Source organism: Larus michahellis, chromosome W (genome assembly GCF_964199755.1).
Source record: "Larus michahellis chromosome W, bLarMic1.1, whole genome shotgun sequence".
Classification (NCBI taxonomy): Eukaryota; Metazoa; Chordata; class Aves; order Charadriiformes; family Laridae; genus Larus; species Larus michahellis.
Genome location: NC_133929.1, coordinates 23,946,660 through 23,964,042, shown reverse-complemented (window position 1 = coordinate 23,964,042; position 17,383 = coordinate 23,946,660).

Sequence of the window (17,383 nt, the reverse complement as noted above, 5' to 3'; positions counted from 1 at the left end):
TTCCCCATATGATGATGTCATCAATGTATTGCAGATGTTCTGGAGCTTCACCCTGTTCCGGTGCAGTCTGGATCAGTCCATGGCAAATGGTGGGGCTGTGTTTCCACCCCTGGGGCAGTCGATTCCAGGTGTACTGGATGCCCCTCCAAGTGAAAGCAAACTGTGGCCTCCACCCTGCTGCCAAAGGGATTGAGAAGAATACATTAGTGATATCAGTTGTTGCATGCCACTTGGCTGCCTTTGCCTCCAGTTCGTACTGGAGTTCTAGCATGTCCAGCACAGCAGCGCTCAGCGGTGGCGTGACTTCATTCAGGCCCTGATAGTCTACAGTTAGCCTCCACTCTCCATTAGATTTTTGCACCACCCATACGGGACTGTTAAAGGGTGAGCGAGTCTTGCTGATCACTCCTTGAACCTCTAGTTGATGAATCAGCTTGTGGATGGGAATCAGACAGTCTCGTTTAGTGCAATATTGCCACCAGTGCACCGTTGTAGTGATTGGCACCTGTTGTTCTTTGACCCTCAACAACCCCACAACAGAAGAGTCCTCCGAGAGACCAGGCAAGGGAGACAACTGTTTAACTTCCTCCGTCTCCAAGGCAGCTATGCCAGAATCCCACCGGTACCCTTTTGGGTCCTTGAAATACCCTCTTCTGAGGTAGTCTATGCCAAGGATGCATGGAGCCTCTGGGCCAGTCACAATGGCATACTTTTGCCACTCATTCACAGTTAGGCTCATTTCAGCGTCCAATAAAGTCAACTCTTGGGATCCCTCTATCACTCCAGAAATACAAACAGGTTCTGCCCCTCTATAGCTTGATGATATTAGGGTACACTGTTCACCAGTGTCCACTAGAGCCTTATACTCCTGTGGGTCTGATGTGCCAGGTCATCGAATCCACACAATCATAGAATGGTTTAGGTTGGAAGGGACCTTAAAGATCATCTAGTTCCAAACCCCTGCCATGGGCAGGGACCGCAGTTCTGTTCATTTATTTTTTTATCCCTTTTCATCTCTCTCCTTCTTTACTCAGTTTTCCCTCCTGCCTATTGCTCTTTGGAGCTAGGACTGGCATTTTTTTGTCCATTGATGTACATTGCCTGTTAAACAAGGAGGCTCCTTGAAGTCCCTCTCATAGACTGGGCAGTGGCTATCTATCCTCATGTCATTAAATTGGTTGAGACAAGCAGCAGCAAAGAATTTGTTAGCTCCCACAGATTGGAAATTTTACATCTAAACGCTGCACTAAATTGGTGAGGTTTAAAGGCCTTTCAGCAGAGTGCTTTTGTCCAGAAGATGTACTGTCCCTACAATATCCAATTTCAGCCTTTGTAAGGGCAGAGCTCACCATACAGAAAAAAAAGCAGAGAAAGAATGAGCGATAGATGTGGCATACACTCCTGCAGAGAAAGCCAGTCCAAAGGACTGTGACCTTGTTTCCTCCTCTTTTCCTCAAGTGGATTCACTGGCTTTGCACTAATCCCTTACACAAAGATGAAATTAATCCCAAATCAGTCAGTATGAATTCTTTGTTCAGCCTGACATCTAGTGGTCCTAAATAGAAACATTTTCAGCAACTCAGGACCTTTTCTTCAAGCTTCCTGTTTGGATAGTATACACTCAGCCTGAACATCATGTGAAACTACTGTTTCAGATTGAGGGCATGTGGCCTTTAAATCAGCATTTTGATCTGAATTCTGCTTACCTTTCAAGTGAAGCAAAAAACTTTAAAGGTATAAGGATGTCAATCAATATTCAAAAGAATCAGCTTGCCATGGGTCTTTCTTATGTGTACATGCATGTTGTGAAAGAACAGCTCTGATACATGACAAGTGAAATAAATGTACTATGCTACACAATTGCCCTATTTTTAAAAAGTAGTCAAATTACAGATTTTACAGAATAACAATGTTACCTTTGGACATGGCACTCAGTACAAGTGATATGTGGAAATTCATCTTGGATTTATGTACCTTGATCTTCACTTTTCATTATTCTGATTTAAGGATTTAATATCTCTTTCAATTATAACTTTCAAAAAGAGACCCAAGAACTACTGGTATCAAATGCAGTATCAAAAAAGTCTATACACAGAAAGGATGGATAAAAGCAGAAAATAGTTGTGTTTTTTTCCAATGGGGTGAACAGAAACTCCTCACTGTTCATATTTGGCCACATCATTTAAAAGATTATGCAAGAGCAAAAGCACATTCCAAGAAAGGCAAGAGAAATTATATTAGAGGCATGGAAAACTTTCCAGATGAAAGGAGCATAGAAGGAATAGGATTAGTTGGAATGCTATTCAAGAAGACATTAAGTGGCCATGATCTCCATTAAGTGGAAAGATGTGCCATTTATTCTCTCTTCTAATGAAGGAGCAAAGTGGCAGTCCATGAAACGAGCAGCTGAAAATTCACACAGTACAGTTAGTTACTTCAGATTACATTGTGGCGAAGATTTCAGCAGAATCACAGAATGCTTCGGGTTGGAAGGGACCTTAAAGATCATCTAGTTCCAACACCCCCTGCCATGGGCAGGGACACCTCCCGCTAGACCAGGCAGCTCAAAGCCTCATCCAGCCTGGCCTTGAACACCTCCAGGGATGGGGCCTCCACAACATCTCTGGGCAACCTGTTCCACTGCCTCACCACCCTCACAGTAAAGAATTTCTTCCTAATATCTAATCTAAATCTACCCTCTTTCAGTTTGAGGCCATTACCCCGTGTCCTATCATTACACTCCCTGATAAAGAGTCCCTCCCCATCCTTCCTGTAGGCCCCCTTTAGGTACTGGAAGGCTGCTATAAGGTCTCCCTGGAGCCTTCTCTTCTCCAGGCTGAACAATCCCAACTCTCTCAGCCTGTCCTCATAGGAGAGGTGCTCCAGCCCTCTGATCATCTTTGTGGCCCTCCACTGTACTCGTTCCAACAGGTCCATGTCCTTCTTGTGCTGAGGACTCCAGAGCTGGACGCAGTACTCCAGGTGGGATCTCACCAGAGCAGAGTAGAGGGGCAGAATCAGAAGAGTTTCCATGTTTATAAAGACAACGAGAACATCCATACTCACATCAGATAAATTCATATACAAACTTTTAAAAGTTTTGATTCCATATGTGATAATCAAAAGAGAGGTTCAGGAAATAGAACGTATAAACACAGACATACTAAATCATCAGAACGCAGACACTCGGAGACTTATCTTGGAAACCTGAGCCTTGCCATGTTCCAAGATCTCCCATCTTGTCCTGCAAGGGACTCCTAAGGCTTTTCCCATGAAGTCTTTCCCCACGTAGAAGCCTTAGTAAAGTACTAGCACTTTCTAGATTTTATCCTTTTTTAAAAATCAAGGTATCATTTTGACAGCAGATATAATTGAATCTATCTCACACATTTTTTCTGCAGCACTGATTTATTTTGTAGGTCCTCCTTTGTATTCTAATTCAGAGCCTAAATGTTTAGGAGTTTTTATTTCACTCCTTTCCATCACATTAGTATTAACTAATCCCTTGCTATCAGCTCTGTAAGCGCTGTTGTATCAGTTTACAGGCTTGAATTCCAGTCTTGTTGTCAGAACAAGCATGATGAAAACGCCCAAGTATCTGATGCAAGATCACAGTCCCCAAGTGGCAGCTGTACCTGATTAACCACATCTTAACATGAACCTCTCTGTTTATCTGTCTCAGAGAATGCTGCAATTTCTACCCCTAGTCTCCTTTGCTCCTCTTCTGCTCACTATGCTGATTTTGGCAGTAGGATTTTCAGTGACTTGCTCTCATCTCAACTTCTGCTGCCCTGTGCTTAAATGAAATGAGCTGGAAAGGATATTGTTCTGCAGCAATCACAGGTTTTATAATGAGGGTGTGTTCCAGTACCAGATAGCTTTCTAAGTTTCCGGTTTTCTGATGCTCTATGCTAATCAGTGACAGGATGTCTCAAGGGGTTATAGAAGCCTGGGCTTGCACAGCAACACAGAAGGGAAACTTCTGCCTTATGCAGCTTAAAAGGCTACGGAAACTCTGTCTTTGTTACTTAAGATGATTTCAGAATCAGTCCTACTTGAAAGTATCTTCTTACAAAAACTCAACAGAGCTTTCAGCTGCTTTTATCCACTCATTTTCTGAGTACTGTTGGTGAGTGTGATATCACTATGGGTCACACTGCCCTTACCTACTTATGCAACCACTCATTTCAGGTGTAATGAAAAGCTCAGCATGGAATTTAATCAGGCTTTCGTTTTTCCCTCCCCTCTCCTCTCTTTTCTCTCTCTTCCCCCTCTTCCCCCCTTCCCTTCCCGGGAGGAACTGGAGAGATGGATGGAGGTCAGAAAGGTGCCCTGTGAAAGTCGTACTGTAGGAGCTAGATCTAGTCTTTCCCTTACAGCACCAATCATTGGGACTGCAGCATGTTTTCCTCTTGGAGCCTTGTGCTCTGATTTCCCAGTGATCATGCTATAAAGCCCTCCCTCTTTGGAAAGGGGAATAAGAAAATAGACCTGAAATGCTCTGTGAGCATGTCTCCTTAGGGAAGGAGATGACACTGTCCCAGATAAAAACATTACATTGGTAGCATTCACTTGAGTTACTTCATTTTTTGTTACCTAAATGAGAGGCATAACATTTAACATAAACATCCCACTATCTGCCTTCCCTGTGAGTCCTTCACTAAGTATCTATCTCCATATTTATTCTTGTTTGTGCTTCGCTCAGATAGTAAGCTTGATGTCTTCCCTTTGTAAGAAAGGCAGGTATTGCTTTTGCAGAGGAGAAAAGCCGTTTTCATCAGAGGTGACATGATAAGGGGATGACTAAGACAAAGAGGCTCCAGCAAAGGCTTGTAGAACATCTCTTATCACATAGACAAAAGGACAAACTGATTCATACCGGATTAGTGTCTAGAAGGGTAGATTAGTGTAGTCAAACATTTAACCAGGGCTAATGACATTGAGCAATTTTTTTACCAAAAAGGAAAGAAATAAACTAGTCAGATAATCCCTTTAGGTGTAGCATAAGGAGAAGTAAACAGAGGCAAGACATCCGGGAAGGATTCTAGGCACTCCGGACAGACTGTGAACCCTGGAGTACCTAACCAATGGGAAACAGGGGAGGGAAAATTCGTCTGGGGATTAGGAAATAAAAAGGTGTGTTTCAAGAACCAAAAGTGTGCCTACTTGCTAGGTCACCCATTCTTGCAAGAATGTTTAAATAAAACGTGCTTCATATCGTTCACTGCCTGAGCCATTGTTATTGGATAAGGAGCATTTCTCACACCTTCCAGGAAGCAAGCGGTTAAAATTCAGTTTGAAATAAGAGTTCCCAGAAGTTTCTATTACCTCAGTAATTACTGAGGTAATATTCCCTAAATCCCCGTTGTTTGCTGGTAGTTCCTCTTTGCAGCTGACATTGTATTTACTAATATATTTTAATTCAAGCATGGAAAATTAGTCAAATACCAATAACTTTGTTATCCAGAGTGCTGACAAAGGATATAATGGAGCAATTAAACAACACATTGGAACAGGCTCATTAAACAAATATAGCCACTGTTTTACTGGCAGCAGCATCTTCATTAAAACTGGGTTGACTATCAGGCAGAGGGAGAGGAAGAAAAGGGAGGGGGCTGGGAAAGTCAGAAAGGGAATTCAATAATATTTTGCAGAACATTTTACAGCATGGGAAAGAACAAGGTACAAAAATATGTTTATTTATCTTTTGTCAGAGAGTCAGTACCAGCAGTGAACTATGATGAATTCTGCTCACACGATCAAGGACCTTCTCAGTTCACATTTGAGTAACTTTATAAGGGAAATAAATCATCTTGATTCAGCAACAGAGTAACTCCTGCAAAGTGCTGAGTGGACAATATGATATTGTGCTCCAACCTACGTAGTATTATAGGTGTTCCTGCAGGATCTACCTGTAAGTCTCCAAAAGCCACGGGAACTAGTCAGTCAACTGCTCACCGTCAGGCATTTACCCAAGCACATCGGCGAACTGGGAAGGAATGTGGCCAAACACAGCCCTGTGCCAGAGGCAAGAACCAGCATACTTTTTCAAGCTAGCACAGTGTGCTCAGTTTTCTGCATGGATCCTAGGATTTTCAATGAAGTGTTTATTGTCCTCTTGAGCTGTAAGTAACTAGCTATTTGAACAGGTCGTTTGCTCATTTCAAAGCTCTTTTGTTTTCCTGCTTCAAGTAAGTGGCATTTATAACAGAAGAGATCAGGTGGAGAAGAGTTCTCTAGGCTAAGAATATCCCCTGTCTGAATCTGCAAGCAGATTTCTTGAAACGATTAGTCTCTCCTGAGGAATCTATTTCTGCCAGAAACAGCAAATCTGCCTCAGTCTGAGCCTTTTGAGCTCATTCAAGTAAATATCTCATTGTCTTCATAGTGATGTACAGCAGAAAAAGGGATATTCTACTTTGTAATAAGTAAGCTTGGCTACTTCAGCAATGCATGCCTTATAACGACTGTATCCTTGAAGAGGAACTGAAAGGCTAATAACGAACAACTAAAGACTGATAAAAAAAGAACATCCTACCCCAGGAGGCGCTGAAAGCCGAAAAATTGCAAAAAAAAAAAAAGCATGAAGGCAGCAAAAGTCAGTTGTAACTAAGGAAAAGGTAAAGGCAGCAGAGAGAGATCGCGATCGCCGACTCCATTAGAAACCGAGCAGGCTTACCCCCTCCCTTGGAGCATGCGCACATCAATTAAGGGGCACTGCAACTTTAAATGAAAGCGAGGAATAATACAACCAATAGAAATTGTTAAGATAAGGTACTAACCAATAATCATAACTAAAGGCGTGTACTTCTGTGTTTTGAATCATATGAATGTACCGAAGATTTTGTGAACTGCTGTGCTAGCTTTGTGAATTACCACCTAGCACCCATCTCTGTGCAGAAATTATTTAAATAAATACCTTTGTTCTGTGTGTACATTGGCATCTTGCATACTGGGTAAACGACCCCGCTTTTGTGACAACAATAGGTTATTGTGCCCAAGTCATGTTTGCAGCCACAGTTCCCCCACAGTGAAGATCTTCCATTGCATCTCTAGCCAGTCTGTGAAAATCCAGTTCCTGGCACCAACCTGTTAATTAGTTTCATAGAATCTGATGCGGGAACTGGATGCCACAAAGCAACCCCATCCAGTCTATACATGATTCATGCATGCAACATTTAATGTTAATTTGAAGTAAGAAATCTCTGCCATACATAGGCTGGAACAATTTTAATTTCAGAGAGTAATTATTCAGCCAGCATAAAAATGCATGAGTCAGATGTAGAAAGAGACGGCTCAAGTAAGCAGGCCCAGCAGGGCAGCAGCACTCTGCACTGCCACCTGAAACAGCTGAGTGCTGGTGGGAGCACCCTCAAAACAGGCAGGTGCTGATTATGACATGCACGACAGAGGTGGAAGATGCATTTTTACAATAGTAATAGCAGTCATGCATTGGTATCTTTGAAATGCTTTTTGAACATTAAAGATTAATTCAGGCCTTTCTGCTCCCTTCCTCTGTGACCTCTGAAAATGGGCAAAGCAAAATGCAAATAGGGCAACAAAATCAAAGCATGAGGCAGAGACAGGGAGTTACTGCAGTGTAACCCTCCTCATCACCACAGAAAGTGCCTCTGGGGTTACCTTTGTGCATTCAGGGACAGCAGGATATATAGAGGTCTTTTGAGCAAAGGGAGCAGTCACATACATAACTTTGGCATACTTCCTTGTAGCCCTGGAGAGGTCTATGGTTCCAGCAGCATTTCCTCTCACCCTAGGGGGACAGGAAACCTATTTACTGGCTTCAGAATTAAATGCTAAAAAACTATAAATGGTACATCCATGGGAATCAGCCTCACCTCAAGCACTCAATTGTTTTGCATCCCACAGAACTCTAGCTGGGAGATCCTAGTGATCTCCTATAGTCTAAATTGCACACAAAGCCCGATACAACTCTGCTGGTGTCTCTAAAATTCTGCAAGGTGCAGAGCAAGAGTTTTTTTAGGGCAAGTGGAAATACAAGACAATGGTGGACTGACACGACCACCTCCACTTGGAGCCAGCAGAGTAATTGCTGTGGCAAAGGGTAGGGATGTCCATAGGAAAAAAGTGCTGTAAGGGTGATATCCAAACTATCCTTTAGGAATCATTATCAGCTGGGTGGAGCTGTCCCTCATTCAGGCCCAGAAACAAGAAGTCCCAGAAGCAGAGTAAAAGCGGCCCCCATCTATGTGGTTCAGTGGAAGGTTAGACAGCAGGGAGGTGGTAATGTTAATGGTTGGAAATGTGGGGAGCAGCAATGGCTTGGGAACAAAGATAAAGAGGTTTGGGTGAGAGCATATGAACATTTAATTTCATAAAAGAGCAAGGAGAGAAATGAGCGGATGAAAGGAGGGTGGATCAGGACTCAGGTTGGTTTGTGACCTATCAATACAAAGATAGAATCCAAAGATATACCATCATCTGAGATCACCAAAAAGTGAAGTGGTGGAGATAAGAGCATCCTGTTAATTAAGAGTTTAGAATATTGCAAACATAAAGCACCAAGTTCATCTAGAGTCTAGCTCATTTCCAACCTCTATTGATTTTAGTGGGATTACAGTATATATTCTGCCCTGAGAGATGTTTAATCAGCTCTTATGTTCAAATAATGATTTAAGCACTGTTCTGTCCCTACTCGTCAACCTCTACACAGGATTGATCCTGTAGGCTGCTTCACATGGATGAGAATCTTGGGGATGGAAACTACATGGACAATCATCTTGGGGGTCTGGCTTTCTTATTAGAGAATATGAACATCAAAACTAAAATCCATGGTGGACCTGGTATGAATCTGTAGTTATTCCTGCGCAGCTCTATGCCTAGCTTTTCAGTTATATGTCTGACATCCTAGAAAGATCCTTCCCCTAGACTTTGTGCAGGAAAATGGAATTAATATTTTGCATAGAGATCAATGTTACAGTAACATCATCCCTGTGGACAAAGGCAAACCAGTTTTTGCACACCGGGTGAGCTGCAGGAAACAACTGTTTGAGTGCTCTGGGTGCACAGCAATTGTAAGCCTAACTTTCCCTGCAGGCTGAGCTTATACAGGCGTTATTATTACCGTAAAATCCAGTTAAAGGGAAACCCTCTAAGACTTGTTTTGAGTTTTAGAAGGTAGGCATTCTTTATTGCAGTGCTGGATGCATGGGGGATCGTTCCTCCTAGTGTGCATACCCTATGTCAAACAAAACACAGTTTTTATTAGGCTATCACATACATATGCATTTTGATTTCCCGGAATGGTTACACATATTCACTTAAATTCTCAGAACTCATTTACATAGCCCCCTCCTATAAAATGCATGCATGGTCAAGTCATGGTGGTCCCTCTGGTGGTCCTAGACCCCAAAACTTGCAGTGACCACTTGGTGAACTCAGTAGATCTAGCCATATATGGTTCTTCTTTGGCTTGCAATATGTTTCGGTGGTCAGTTTCTTCAGCCTGTTCCCGTTCCTAGGTACCTGCCTTATTCTTAACCAACCAGCTGTGAAACTCATAACTTCTCCTATTATTCATGCTGTCTTATACTGATGGCACTACTGATTTATAAGTTATAAGAACTTTGCTGAACTACCAGGTTACCTTTATTCATTGGCTTTAGTCTGATATCAATATAAAGCTCATATATTGGAAATGCAAGGTTTATGAGGTTCACAAATAACACAACCTGAACTATCATAAAAGAGGACTGCAAAACCCCTGCTACTACAAAGACATACCCATAGAGCCAAAGGTCTCTCATCACATTACACAACAGAATAGTGTCTCCTTGAAGTGACTAAGAGAAGATTCTGCCTCTTGCAATCCTGATTCAATACAACAGAGAATAAGGTGTTTGGCAGCAGTTAGAAATGGCAAAGATGAAATTTATTTTACAGAAATCAGCAAAATCCAGAATAACTACAGCTTCTCTGTATAGGTCACTGTACACTGTTTCTTCTAAAACAAAGCCTTTTTAGGGGATCAAGAATTGCATTATTGATTTCACAATAGACACTACAAAAAGCACTTTTGCTTTGCAGTCTAAAAAAAGCATGTAAAACCCCTTAGATATACAATGTGCTCTTTCTCCATATTTCTTTCCAACTCCTCATAACCTTCCCAGGTAAAATACACCAAAGATAAGTCTGTGGAAGTAGGAGGAATACTATAGAGAGGCTGGTTCCCAATGGGCAGGGACAGCTATTTGTGAAATGTTTGAGCGCAATGTTGTCTAACACAATGTGTTCCAGATTAATAACTGGGAGTTTTAGCTTCTCCACTAGGGATAACAACTACCTGAAAGGAGACTGTAGAGAGGTGGGGGTTGGTCTTTTCTCCCAAGTAACAGGTGATAGGACAAAAGAAAACGGCCTCAAGTTGCACCAGGGGAGGTTTAGACTGGATATTAGGAGAAATTTTTACACTGAAAGGGTTATTAAGCATTGGAACAGGCTGCCCAGGGAAGTGGTTGAGTCACCATCCCTGGAGGTTTTTAAAAGACAGGTAGACATAGTGTTTAGAGATATAGTTTAGTGATGGTTCTTGTCAGAGTTAGGTTGACGGCTGGACTAGATGAACTGAAAGGTCCCTTCCAACCTAGGCGATTCTATGATTCTATGATAAATAATGGTCATGCAAAATACCCAGAAAAAAGATGTGTGTACAAGTTACAGTACAATCGAAAAGCCATTTGTACTGCCTAGTCAGATTGAGCCTACATGTGTGCTTTAGATCAGACAAAAATGATTCATACATGTCATGTCTCATTCCTTCTGCTGTTGTATCATTCTGTTCTAACTCAACTCCGGGAACTTTAGCCCCACAGAGTAAAGGCTGCTTTTTGCTGATCCTTTTCCCAGTATGTCTTGTATTGCATAGGAGATGGTCCACTGTGGTTGGGGTCCTCTTTATTTCTGGGAGGAAGCTCAGAGCACTGAGCATGCATGGTTCATACACAGTAAGGAGGAGAAATGGGTAAACATCACTCCCAGTGTGTGCCACTCACTGCATCAGTGGTGTCTTTTGTGGAAAAGCCTAAATGGTTCTTTCCTTGTGCATCTGCTGAAAAAAATAGATGCACTTCCATGGTGCCAAAATGTGGTAGTTAGACTGAATGTCAGTAGATAAAGCTCTCCTTACCCAAATCCAATGCAAGCACCACACAAAAAACAAGAGCACAGGAAAATCAGCAATGCAGATCTACTTGTTTTATTGGTCTTTCCAGTCAAAAGGTCCTGCCACTTATCACAGATCACTATAACTACGGTCCCTCTGCACACAGGCAAGACTAATCTCATGCTGTGGTAAATTCTGGGACACTTGGGCTGAAACAAGATACAGGGTAATGTGTTCATTCTACAGGGGTCAGGAGGCCAGCTGGCATTAGGAGCTTTTTAGGAACTGCTGTGTCTCAGGCTAGAGTTGCATCAGGCTCCATTGCTCTGCAGTTAGTGAAGCTTTGAGCGTTCAGCAAGCTCATTAAAAATAAGGAAATGTGGGGGGAGGAGAGAGGAGAGACAAGAGGGCAAGTGAGAAGAACATAGCCAATTGTGGTACAATGGAAATTTCCTGCTGGCTTTAAGCTTAATGGCAGCCATGGTCCTAGTGTTCAGGAGAGGAAACAGTGGACAGAGGTAGCAGGAGACAAATTAAGAAAAAGGAATGGCTGCCACTGAAAGAATTGTTTATTTTGGTCTACTTTTTGCAGTTATTACTTCAAATAAATCATCTTTATTTGCACTTTTTGTGTAATGATGTTACTCAGTTGTTGGGCTTTTTCAAGTAAGATTTTAAATGCCTCCTGCTTGTAAGGTGCTGTACGGTCAAGGACAGATCTTCAGATTTGGTCCAAATTAATCCAACAATCTTAAAATAGTCTTCCAAAAAGCTTAGCTTTATGGCAAATACTAGGATTTTTTTTTTCCCAGTTACATCTGATGCAACACTGCTGGGTTCCTCTGCCTACCTCAGATATACTCTGGAACTACATCTATCAGTATAACAGAAACAGGTAGAAAGCAATTACTTTGCAAGACTGAAGCAATTACAAAGAATGTAAGCAAACTTGCCTTTCTCTCTCCCAAAAATGTATGGCAACTTGATGGCTATTTCCATTATCTTCAGAGTTTCAACCTTTAAAGACATCACTGGAAGTACTCTAGAAAGCACAATGACCTCTACTGACTTTGCATGTTACAGTCCCTGAGGCTGTGCACTGCAAAGGGGAGCTGTGAGCCAGCCAGAAGCCCTGAACTGGTGCTCATGTTCTCTGCCAGTGCTTGGAAGCATTTGGTTCCTCCACCTACCATGAGGCTCCCCAACACCAACCTCACTGCAAAGATTTCTGGTGACTGAACTGGTGTCTAAAGTGACCCAAGAGGAGGGCAAATCCCAAAAATATCACTTAGATCCACTCTTCTCCAGCCTCCCAATCTGATCACAGGCACAAGCATCCTGTGAGCTCCACTCTGTTTTCTTTAATTTAAAAGTCAAAATGGAAATATCTTTTCATAGATGCCAATGAAAGAGAAAAATCACTTAAAAAGCCTCAAAATAATGCTTTTTGTTACAGCACACTTTACCACATTTTAAAGAAATGAGAAATAATCCAATGAGATTTCTGCTAGATGACACATTCATTTTCATTTCATATTTAGGAAAAACAAACTAGCTTGCTGAGTTCTGTACACAATATCTGAAGTATGCACAGAACGATAGTGGCATCTTTTTGATCAGAGATAAGATCAATGTCAGCTTTGTTTGGCTGCTTTGATGGCTTCACTTTCATTCCCAGGTGGAATTTTTTTGGAATGAAGGCAATGTTTTCTTTAAGACATGAGAAGTATTTTAAACTACCAATTCATACCACTAGAGGGCAATGTAATAAGGTTTTTTACAAGGTACGTTATGAAGAAACAGTGGGTTCTAAATTAAACTCTCTTGCATATTAAAAACCCTTTTACAAAACTCAATATATATTATCTCATTTATTCAACATTTTTCTCATTCTAATTTTCATAGAAAATAAGAAACTATATTACACATCAATATACCAAAGAAAAAAAACCAAGGAGTGACCAGAATACACAAAAGAAGGCATTCTGGAGAATATGACAAAAAAAAAGACAGAGCATCAGTGACAATTCCTGTTGTTCCGATTCACTGAATTTGTGCTCTGAGGTGGTGTGGGATGCTGGGGGTCTAGAAAGAACTATGATTTTTCAGTACATTTTGAGGCAAAGTGTTTAACTAACTGTAACTAAGGGCAAACCTCAGTTATCTTTGAACATCTGTTGTTCTGCAACAATCAGGTATAACAGCACATGATGCTTTTACAACCACTGGCAAGAAACTTAAATACAGAATCTCTTCCAATTGTGTATAGCCAAATGCTGCCTTGCAGAACAAACCTGAAACTGTGTTTATTATAGAGCTGACTACTCAGTTAAACCTAAGGAAGCTGACGTGTACCTGATCAAATTAATGATCGAAATGGGGGAGGGAGAACTACAGGGAAAAAGATAGCTAAAAAAGAGTAGAGAATTTGGAGGATGTTGTTTATTTTTACAAATTGAGACTAGACTCTTCATTTCATGTCATTTGCTTGTAGAGTAATTGACTTTCTGTGGTGGGTTGACCCTGGCTGGACATCAGGTGCCCACCAAAATTGCTCTGTCACTCCCCCTCCTCAACTGGACAGGGGAGAGAAAAATATAACAAAAGGCTCATGGGTTGAGATAAGGACAGGGAGATCATTCACCAATTACCATCACGGGCAAAACAGACTCAACTTTGGGAAATTAGTTCAATTTATTACCAATCAGATCAGAGTAGGGTAATGAGAAATAAAAATTAAACCTTCCCCCCACCTCTCCCCTTTTCCCAGTCTTAACTTTACTCTCAAATTCTCTACCTCCTCCCACTGAGCAGCACAGGGGGGACAGGGAACAGGGGCTGTGGTCAGTTCATCACACGTTGGTTTTGCCACTCCTTCCTCCTCAGGGGGAGGACTCCTCACACTCTTCCCCTGCTCCAGGGTGGGGTCCCTCCCATGGGAGACAGTCCTCCACGAACTTCTCCAACCTGGGTCCTTCCCACAGGCTGCAGTTCTTCACAAACTGCTCCAGTGTGGATCCTTTCCAAGGGGTGCAGTCCTTCAGGAACAGACTGCTCCACTGTGGGTCCCCCACAGGGTCACAAGTCCTGCCAGCAAACCTGCTCCAGCATGGGCTCCTCTCTCCATGGGGCCATAGGTCCTGCCAGGAGTCTGCTCTAGCACAGGCTTCCCATGGGGTCACAGCCTCCTTTGGGCACATCAACCTGCTGTGGTGTAGGGTCCCCCATGGGCTGCAGGTTGATATCTGCTCCACTGTTAACCTCCATGGTCTGCAGGGGAACAGCCTGCCTCACCCTGGTCTTCACCATGGGCTGCAGGGAAGTCTCTGCTCTGGCACCTGGAGCACCTCATCCTCCTCCTCCTTCTTCACTGACCTTGGTGTCTTCGGAGTTGTTTCTCTCACATATTCTCACTCCTCTCTTCTGGCTGCCCTTGCACAGCAGGTTTTCCCCCCCGCTTCTTAAAAATGTTATTACAGAGGCACTACCACCATCACTGATTGGCTCAGCCTTGGCCAGCAGTGAATCCGTCTTGGAGTCGTCTGGCATTGGCTCTATCGGACACAGGGGAAGCTTCTGGCAGCTTCTCACAGAAGCCACCCCTGTATCCCTCCCACTACCAAAATCTTGCCATGCAAACCCGATACACTTTCCAATTTTGGTTTTAAATAAAACTCAGACTTGAGTTACAAAGAAATGCCATTTGGAGGCATGCTTGTATGAGGAGAAATAACTGGACTCCAGACGATCCAATGTGAATCAACAGAAGCCGTTTATTAAGCACAGATCATCATCTTTTATACCCTGTGTTGTAGCCGTACACGCGACTCGCTTATTTCTGATTAGCTAGTTACACTGTCCACACACTGTCCATGCAGTTCATTCACACATCAGATTGGTTACAAGAATTCACATAGTAAATTGCTTAGTCATTAGCACAACATGTTTTCTGCCTTCTCAGTTCCCGTTTTTCCCATGTACTAATTCCGTCTCCTACCACCTGTTTTGCCCTTAATCTAATCTCTCATAGTAGGGAGGCTGGCTCACATGGCCATTTTCTCTCAGACACATTCCTACAATACCCCCTTTTTCTTCTTGAGCCAGCCAGACCTTATGCATGGCATTTTCTATCATGTCAGTCACTTTGTGGAGAACACACGAGGCTACCATAATCAATAATAATATAACCAACAATAGCATGAGCCCTTGCTTTAGTAAATCTGATAACCATCCCGTTATACCCCATGAGCTTAACCAATCATTGAAACCGTTTTTGACCACTTTTAATTTGGACATGTTATCCTTCAGATCCCGTAACTGCTTATGAATGGATGATGAGTGGTCAGAAAGGTTCATACAACACATACCTTCAAAATCTTCACATCCATGACCCTGAGCTAACAGCAAAAAATCAATAGCCGCTCGATTTTGCAACGTAGCATGCCGAATGCTATCAGCATCAGTAAGCAAGCTAGATATGATTTCAGTTGTAAGGTTTATCTGTTTACTTGCCCAACACCCTATCTTATTCAACATATTTAATGCCGTTGCTGTTCCTAGCGAAGGAAGAATACTTAGCCCTATTCTTTGTCCGAGATTCGAAAACGTTATATTCTACAACTCTCTATTCCCATAAGTGGAACTAAGCCAATTTACACTAATTGAGGATTTGTTCTGATATGTCTGTTATAAAGCTAGCAAAGAAAAAATGAAGTTTTGATTAGCTAGATCCAGATTATCTTCCCTGATCACTATGGAAGAAAAGAGTATACGTTTCTGTTGTCTTTGTAACTGCATTGTCAAACAATCTGTAGAAGATGCTAATGATGCCATAATCCTTGCATTTTGGTAAAATAACCTCACTCTAGCTACGATGAAAGAGACAACACTGGTAGGAAAACCTAGCAATAAATTGTTGTCTCCAGTCAAGTTTGAGAGTGTTTAGTTTGCACTGCGGCACAATGTGGCAAGGGTGTGTATTATTAGAAATTGCTCATGTGGTCTGTATTCCCACCTGTGAACATCTGGTGGGACTTCTTAGATTGTCTTAGTTTAGGATGAGGTCTTCAGCACCAACAATTCAGTGTTGTTTTCAGTAAATAATCATCAGAACCTAAGCTTCCTCCTACTCTTTGCATCTTTCTGTTTTCCCTAAGGGTGTAAGATCTCTAATGCACCAGACATCTCCACTCCTAGTACTGAAACAAGCTTGTAATACTAGCAGGCATGGCAGCTTCTCAGTTCATTGTTGATGAGGTTGTTATCCTAAGTGTTGGGAATGAGTCACTTCACAATTAAATAAAATGTTTACATATCTCTTTAACCATATTGTTTTCATTTATGTTATACCTGCTGCTTTGTTTTGGTCCTTGTAGCTCTATTCTATAGAAGTAAAAACCACCAAAAAGACACTCTCCTCAGACCTCAACTCAGAAATTAAAAACACATGGTAGAAGCAGACGAATCAATTTATTTTCTACTACAGGTCAAGGTAATTTATTTGCATTCATTTTTTCAGTATTACTAAAGCTTTGCCCACTTCTCTTTTCAGAGCTTTCTTTGTTTCCTTTGAAATTCAGTGACTGCTCTCATATTGCTTCAATGCTTGGAAAAATCTCCCTTCCCACGTGGAAGGCTTCTCCCCATCTCAAAATACACCTTAAATCTTACCTCTTTTCCCTGGAGTGATAGGAAAAAGAGCCAATAATATTCTGGTTTGCAAAAAGCAACTAGCTTTTAGGAGAGAAGAGACTGACATTTACACACAAACCTTACTCCTCAGAATTGTATTGTTCTTAGTTTCACACCTTGCAGTTGGAAGGAGTCAGTCATAGTAAGGATGTTGTCCCAAAGCAGGGTCATTTACCCAGTGTGCAAGACGCCAATGTACAGACAAAGCAGAGGTATTTATTCAAATTACACACCCTTAATTATAATTATTGGTTAGTACCTTATCTTAACAATTGCTATTGGTTGGTACAGTCTCTTGCTTTCATTTAAAGTTACAGTGTCCTTTAACTGATATGCGCATGCTCCAATACAGGGGGGGTAGGGGGGAGGTCTCTTCAGTCTCTAATTGAGTGGGCAGTCCCAATCTCACACTGCTGCCTTTACCTTTTCCGCAGTTACTGCAGATCTTTGTTGACTTTATGCTTCTTTTTAGCAGTTTTCTGGTTTTCGTCTGGTTTTGGCGCCTCCTGTGGAGGGATGTTCCCTTTTTGTCAGCCTTCTGTTCCTCTTCAA